Source organism: Tachysurus fulvidraco, chromosome 9 (assembly GCF_022655615.1).
Source record: "Tachysurus fulvidraco isolate hzauxx_2018 chromosome 9, HZAU_PFXX_2.0, whole genome shotgun sequence".
Lineage (NCBI taxonomy): Eukaryota > Metazoa > Chordata > Actinopteri > Siluriformes > Bagridae > Tachysurus > Tachysurus fulvidraco.
Genome location: NC_062526.1, coordinates 16,844,352 through 16,851,655, shown reverse-complemented (window position 1 = coordinate 16,851,655; position 7,304 = coordinate 16,844,352). Strand labels below are relative to the sequence as shown.

The 7,304-nt window shown below is 42.9% G+C and overlaps 1 long non-coding RNA gene across 1 annotated transcript; it reads right to left on the bottom strand.

Moving 5' to 3' along the window:
- Positions 1 to 5,315: 5,315 nt before the first annotated feature.
- Positions 5,316 to 6,633, bottom strand: LOC125145460. Its single transcript, XR_007143846.1, has 3 exons — positions 6,292 to 6,633; positions 6,052 to 6,212; positions 5,316 to 5,600 (listed from the first exon to the last, which is right to left on the bottom strand). It is a non-coding gene; the product is annotated as an uncharacterized LOC125145460 (long non-coding RNA).
- Positions 6,634 to 7,304: the final 671 nt, after the last annotated feature.

Here is a 7,304-nt window from a genome sequence, read left to right as displayed (position 1 = left end):
CCCAGTGAGTCCATTTCATTAACAAAGATTGCATACCAAAGGTGTGTGTGTCTGTGTGTGCGCTTTAATGAACCTGCACAAGAAACAGCATTTGGTGAACAGTTTGGTTGTGTAACATGGAATCTGCACAGAACCTCTTACATCACTTCTCTCCTTGAAACAAACAGAGAAATAAATAATAATATAAATGTCTTGACTGAAAGTTATTTAACAAATTAATTAGTCACATCATCATCATAACTATGGTACATTAGATTAGATTACATTATAAAATAAGTCTTGTCTTCGTGCACTGCCATAGACATTCAGAATAGATCATCTAAGTCTACTAAAGGCAGTAGAGTGTTTTTGTATTTAGCTCCTAAACTTTGGAATAGTCTTCCTGATAGTGTTCGTGGCTCAGACACACTTTCTCAGTATAAATGTAGATTAAAAACTCATCTCTTTAGTCAGGCATACACCTAATACGTCCCATAATTTTGTGCTCTAATACATCTGACCAAATGCATATTATCACCTAGTATGTTATGAACAGCAGATATGTTAATCCCTCTCCACTGCTTCTCTCTTTTTACCCATCCTGAGGCATCCAGAAATTGTACCAGCTCCGATTGTCTTCCGTTCCATGAAGATTTTGGACCTCCACTGAGATGAGGCCAACCATGCGAGGATCCTGAGGCATCTAGAGATTTACCAGCTCTAGTTTGTGGTCTTTGAGGACAACAATCTCCTCATCAGTACAACATTTATCAGACTGTATATTTATAATCACACCCCCCTAGTGTCACCCGAATGCTGTGAACATTGCCGCCTCTCTACCGGATGAGCTACATAACTTTTATGCTTGTTTCGAGGCTCACAACCCCGCCCACACAGAGAGCGCTCCCGTGGCTGCTGCAGAAGATGTGAGTGCACTCTCTGTCTCTGTCGCGGATGTAACCCGATCCTTCCGAAGGGTAAACATCCGCAAGGCTGCGGGTCCTGATGGCATCCCAGGTCGTGTGCTCCGAGCATGTGCATCCCAACTGGCCGGTGTGTTCACAGACATTTTCAACCTCTCCCTGTGTCTGTCTGTGGTTCCATCATGTTTCAATAAATCCACCATTGTGCCCATACCAAAGAAAAACAAAATCACATGCCTAAATGACTGGAGGCCAGTTGCTCTCACACCCATCTTCAGTAAGTGCTTTGAGAAACTCATCAGAGAATACATCTGCCTTGTACTGCCTGCCTCACTACCGCTACAGTTTGCATACCGCAGCAACCGTTCCACAGACGATGCTATCGCTTTCACCCTACACACTGCTCTCTCCCACCTGGAAAATAAGAACACCTATGTGAGAATGCTGTCTGTGGACTACAGCTCAGCATTTAACACCATAGTTCCTGCCACACTTGTTGCGAAGCTCCAGACCCTGGGACTAAACAGATCTCTGTGCAACTGGACTCTGGACTTCCTGACAGGCAGAAGTCAGGTGGTGAGAATGGGCAGCAATACTTCATCCCCGCTGATCCTCAACACCGGTGCTCCTCAGGGCTGTGTCCTCAGCCCACTCCTGTATTCCCTGTATACACACGACTGTACAGCTACACACAGCTCCAACGTCATCGTCAAATTTGCTGATGATACATCGGTGATAGGCCTGATCACCGACAATGATGAGACGGCCTACAGAGAAGAGTTGAGCACCCTGACTAAATGGTGTCAGGAGAACCACCTCTCACTCAACATTGACAAGACCAAGGAGCTGGTGGTAGATTTCAGGAGACAGAGCAGAGAACACAGACCCATCACCATCGACAAGACACCTGTGGAGCAGGTGAGCAGCTTTAAGTTTCTGGGTGTTAACATCAGTGAGGATCTCACCTGGTCCACACACTGACGCAGTGCTGAAGAAGGCACACCAACGCCTCTTCTTCCTGAGACGGCTGAGGAAGTTTGGAATGAGCCCCAGCATCCTCAGAACATTCTACACCTGCACTATAGAGAGCATCCTGACGGGCTGCATCACTTCCTGGTTTTGAAACAGCCATAAAAAAAAAAAAACCCTAGGGACTTCCGGGTGACACCATGCTGACAGCAGCTTGAGGGAATCGCTCCGTCCAAAAGTTTAATAATTTCCTAATAAAACCAGTATAATACTCGGCGACCATTAACAAATTCGACATGTCGACAACTAGAGGTAGAGGACAATCTAAACAGGACTCAGTTAAGGAAAAAGGCGAAAACTCGAAGCAGCTAACTATGATTCAAGCACAGAGTGCGCAATCAGATGCTAACATGCGGGATTCTGAGTCAAAAATTCTGGCAGAGCTCGAGAAGCTGAGGAAACACAATCAAGTTGGACACACTCAGACTCAGCTATCTTTAACGCGGCTGGAAACGTCGTTCGGGGAAATGAAAGGAGTGTTTACTGAACTACAAAAGAGAACCGTGGAGGCGGAGGACCATATCAGTGCTAATGAAGACACGGCCAGGCGTCATGAGCGGGCCCTCCGCTACTTACTGCATCGAGAGATGGATTTGAATGCATGATGTGAAGACATGCGAAATCATTTAAGGCGAAACAATCTGAGAATTTATAAAGTGGCTGAAGGGTGCGAGGGAAGAGATGTTAAGCGGTTTGTACATGATTTGCTTAACTCTGTTCTTCAGCTTCCCCCTGATCTTAACATCGTCATTGAAAGGGCACACAGGGCGCTTACTGCTAAGCCCAAAAACGCTGATGCTGCCCCTCGTTCGCTGGTTGTTAGGTTTCTAGACTTTTCAGTGAAAGAAACCATACTGAGACAGGCCTGGATACAGAAAAAAGTCATGTACGAAGGAAAACAGATCTACTTTGATCATGACTTCTCTCCCGAGCTGCAGAAGAAAAGGGCGCTGGTGCGTGATACAGTTAAGCAGCTAAAGATGAAGAACACGAGGGCAAAGTGTGTTTTTCCGGCACAGCTGAGAGTCTATATGGAGGATGGCGTGAAGACCTACCCGACATTGGCAGACGCTGTGCCGGCACTTGAAGTTGGGGGTGCACGCCCGAGTGGATGAGAGAGAGCGACTGGAGATGGAGCTGTGCCAAGACGGGTGGAATACAGCGGGAAGGAGACCCATTGGAGGACCAGCGACACTTACCAATGCCGAAATTAAAGCCTTCTTTAACAAGGATAACTAATTTGTATATTCGCCGAGTACATCTATCCAATTAAACTAGTATAGTTAGGAGGGGGAAAAAAGAACATTCTCAATATGGACGAGACGCGAGAACCACTCTAAGTGGAGGACCACCTATCCACAGCCAAGTCGCTAACGAAGCGCTCTGGGAGCGACAGCGATACCGCATGTTGTTGTTTTGTCTCTTCTTTGTTTTTTTTTCCCGCAGAGGACCAGTCACCAGCCTCCGTCCAAGATACATCAGGGACTGGGTCATTTTTGATGCAGCCGGGTATGTGGAAGCCTACATTGTTCAACTTGTTATTCATGTGTTCATTTGTAAATGTTTTTTTTGTCCTGAGACTTTTGATGGGCCATATTGTTATTTTTAGTAATGACTCCTCTTATAGTGATGTCTGCGAGATTCAAGAAAGGGTTATAGCAGTTGAATATACAACAGAATAATGTTAAAGGCTTAGGTAGTCCAATTAGAAGAAAAAAGGTGCTGAATCAACTGAAAAAGTTTAACTGTGCCATAGCAATACTACAGGAAACGCATCTGTCTGACAAGGAGCACATGAAGCTGAGGAGAGAGTGGGTAGATCAGCAATATAGCTCCTCAGATCAAAGTGGGAGGAAAAGGGGAGTTGCTATCCTTTTTAGCAAATCAGTGTATTTTTGCCACGAGAAAACCTTTACTGATAAGGATGGGAGATTTCTGATGCTTATTGGGTGTATAGGGGGCACTAAAATTACTTTAGTGAATTTATATGCCCCAAATGAGGATTGTCCAATTTTCTTTAAAAATATTGCACTCTGATAGCAGACAAGGCTGAAGGGACCGTTCTTATAGGGGGGGGACTTTAACTGTGTTTTGAGAGCATCTATAGATAGACTCCCTGCTGACCTTGGTCCAAGGACTAGGAAATCTTTAACTCTCTGTGCACTGATGGACGAGTTGGGTTTGATAGATGTTTGGCGTCGCCTGCACCCCAAGGAAAAAGGTTTCACTTTTTTTTCAAATGTACACTGTAGTCACTCTAGATTAGATATGTTTTTCATGACAGGTGTGGATTCTTATAGAGTGACTCAATGTAATATTGAAGCGATTACCATCTCAGATCACGCTCCAGTCTCTTTGACGTTAAAGTTGAGTCCAAATAATAACTTTAAATACTGGAGAGCAAATGTATCTATTCTAAATACCGAAGCGATTCAACAACAAATTAGAAAAGGGTTATTAGAGTATATTCAGTTTAATGACAATGAGACCGTAAGTCCATCAGTGTTATGGGAGGGAGCCAAATGTGTCCTGAGAGGAAACATTATTGAGATTTAATCAAGATTAAAGCAAGAGAGGCTTGCAGAACAATTAGGATTGGAAAATAAAATTACACAGTTAGAGAAAGATTACCATACAGTACAAAATAGTGACACTTAATAGGTTGAAAGAAAATAGACAGAAATGAAATGATTTATTAACCTATAAAGCAGAGGGGAAGCTTCGATTTACAAATCAAAAGGTATTATGAATTTGGTAACAGGGCAAGTAGATTGTTAGCATTTCAGTTGCGAAAAGCACAATCAGGCAGAGTTGTCCATTAGGTGTCCAAATTCTGGGTAAATGCTATCGCAACCCAAGGATGTGGCAAAGGCGTTTGCCACCTATTACCAAGATTTGTACAAGGAAGAGAGTTGTTAAAATAAGGGAGAAAAACTTTTTTTTTAACTCAATGTGTCTTACTAAATTGACTGAGGAGGAAGCCGATCTATTGACACGCCCAATTACAAGAGAGGAAATAAAAAATAGTATTTTAAAACTTAAAAATAAAAAATCTCCAGGAGTGGACGGCCTCCCAGGCGAATACTATAAAATGTTTGAAGGAGAGCTTACACCTCTTCTGGATAAAGTTTATAATTATGCACTCTCAGAGGGGGATCCTCCTCAGTCATGGTCTGAATTGTGTCATGGTCTTATTAGTGTCATTTATAAATGTGGCCAGATGGCGGAGGGAGGGTATGAATTAAATGAATTTAAATGATTTAAGAACCCTAAAGGGTTAACAATGCCCGACTACGCCACCCTGGGAATCTCACCCAAGGAATTGATTGAAAATACTGTGCACAAGTTCCCCACTTTGTGGCAAATGGACAATGGAGACAGAGGTACTGGTATAAAAATGGAACACTGTTTATTGCATTTAATGACAAAGGAAATTTAAAATGCATTCACTTATAAAACCACAATCACACAAATGGTCCAGAAAAGACAACACGAGGAGCTGCAGGCTAGGCTAAATGACCGGCCGTACAGGCCTTTACTCTACGTACACTGCAAACTTACACCACTCACAAAAGCCCCAGTGCACACGGTAAATCACAGCAGTCCGTGAGGAAACACCATCACCACCTAAAGACTTCAGCCCTGCTCTTCAGAAAAGGTCTGCAGCTCCTGTAAAACAGAATAACAGAACACACACACACACAAAAAAAATGTTTAACAAGGTTTAGGCAGGCAACACAGCTGACAGTTAATGCCTGCCAAACACACAATAACAAATTAACAAAATTAAATCAAATTAAAGAATAAAGAACACAAAACCATTTGTCACTGGAACAGAGAAATCACACCAGTACATTGGCAATGATACAGAGATTAACCAAAAATAACTAATAAATCAATTAAATAAAACACAACTGGACCATCTAAGTGCAAAAGAGCACTCCCACACCATTAGCGGATTCACAACCGCGTTAAAATGGCATTCACGAACGTTCAACGAAAAACAAGACAGCGGTGACGTCACTGCATGCCCCTATCACTCTACAACATAGGGAAAACTAATCATGTTTGCCAGTCACCATAAAACATATATAATAAAACCCACATGAATCAGACCCACCATATAACAGGCGCAGGGACCCGGGAGTCAGTAGAGGTGAAGATAATACTCCATAGTTGCAATGCGAAGTATAATTTCAGTTTAATCATTCAGCTGGTGAAGCTCAGGATACACGAGGGAGAATAACAGTCGTCATCCGCCCATACACGGCATTGTATTGGCTACAATAAACGCACGAGTTACTATCGAAACGCAAGTACATCAGCACGCCATTACAAACATTAAAATGCATAACATTACCTGAATATGGTCGCATAAACAGATGTGAGACACACACCACGAACAATAAGTCAAAGCCACGATATCTGCAGCCATGGAGATGACTACAGTTGCCGCGATCATCCTGCGAAGCTGCAGAAAACCGACATGTATAATCCGTGTTTTAAAGAGATGCATAGCGATAGTTGTTTCACATACCAAAATCACAACAGCTCTCAGTCCATAAACCGGAAGCGAAACGGGATCCCGGGAAGTGACGCTCGTTTAGGTCACACATGCATGTTGTTTATATAGACATAATCCAACCTCCTCTATCAGCACCAACCAATGAATAACCTAATGCCTAATAATAACTTACCGACCTCCACCTGCCACATAAAGATGGTAAGGAACCTACTTTGTGCTCGTCTTATCGCCCCATCAGTCTCCTCTGCGTGGATTTAAAGATACTGACTGGCATCATTGCAAACAGAATGCAAAAGTATATGAGAAAACTTGTGAAACCCGATCAGACTGGCTTTATCGCCAGTGGACAGGGGACCGACAATGTTCGAAGAGCTTTAAATCTCCAAATAGTGGCTCAGAAAAAGAAAACCCCAGTCCACTACAAAATAGTGGACTGGGGTTTCCTACAGCAGGCATTGAGACACATGGGCTTCAGTGAGACGTTTATAGAGTGGATCCAAACTTTCTATAAGAATCCAAAGTCACGAGTAAGGGTCAATGGGCACTGCTCAAATTTTTTCCCATTGGGACGCGGTACTAGGCAGGGTGAGGTTATTTCACCCTCTCTAATTGCTTTGAGTATAGAACTGTTAGCTGAACTGATTAGATCCAACCCTCTTAGACAAGGAATAAGAGATGAATCCAATGTTCAACATAAATTGTCACTTTTCGCTGATGACATTTTATTATTTCTGGAAAACCCTATTACTTCTGTCCCAGCTTTGCTTCACTGTCTTAAGGAATACAGTATGGTATCAGGTTATAAAATTAATACAAACAAATCCGAAGCCTTAATGATTGTGGGGACT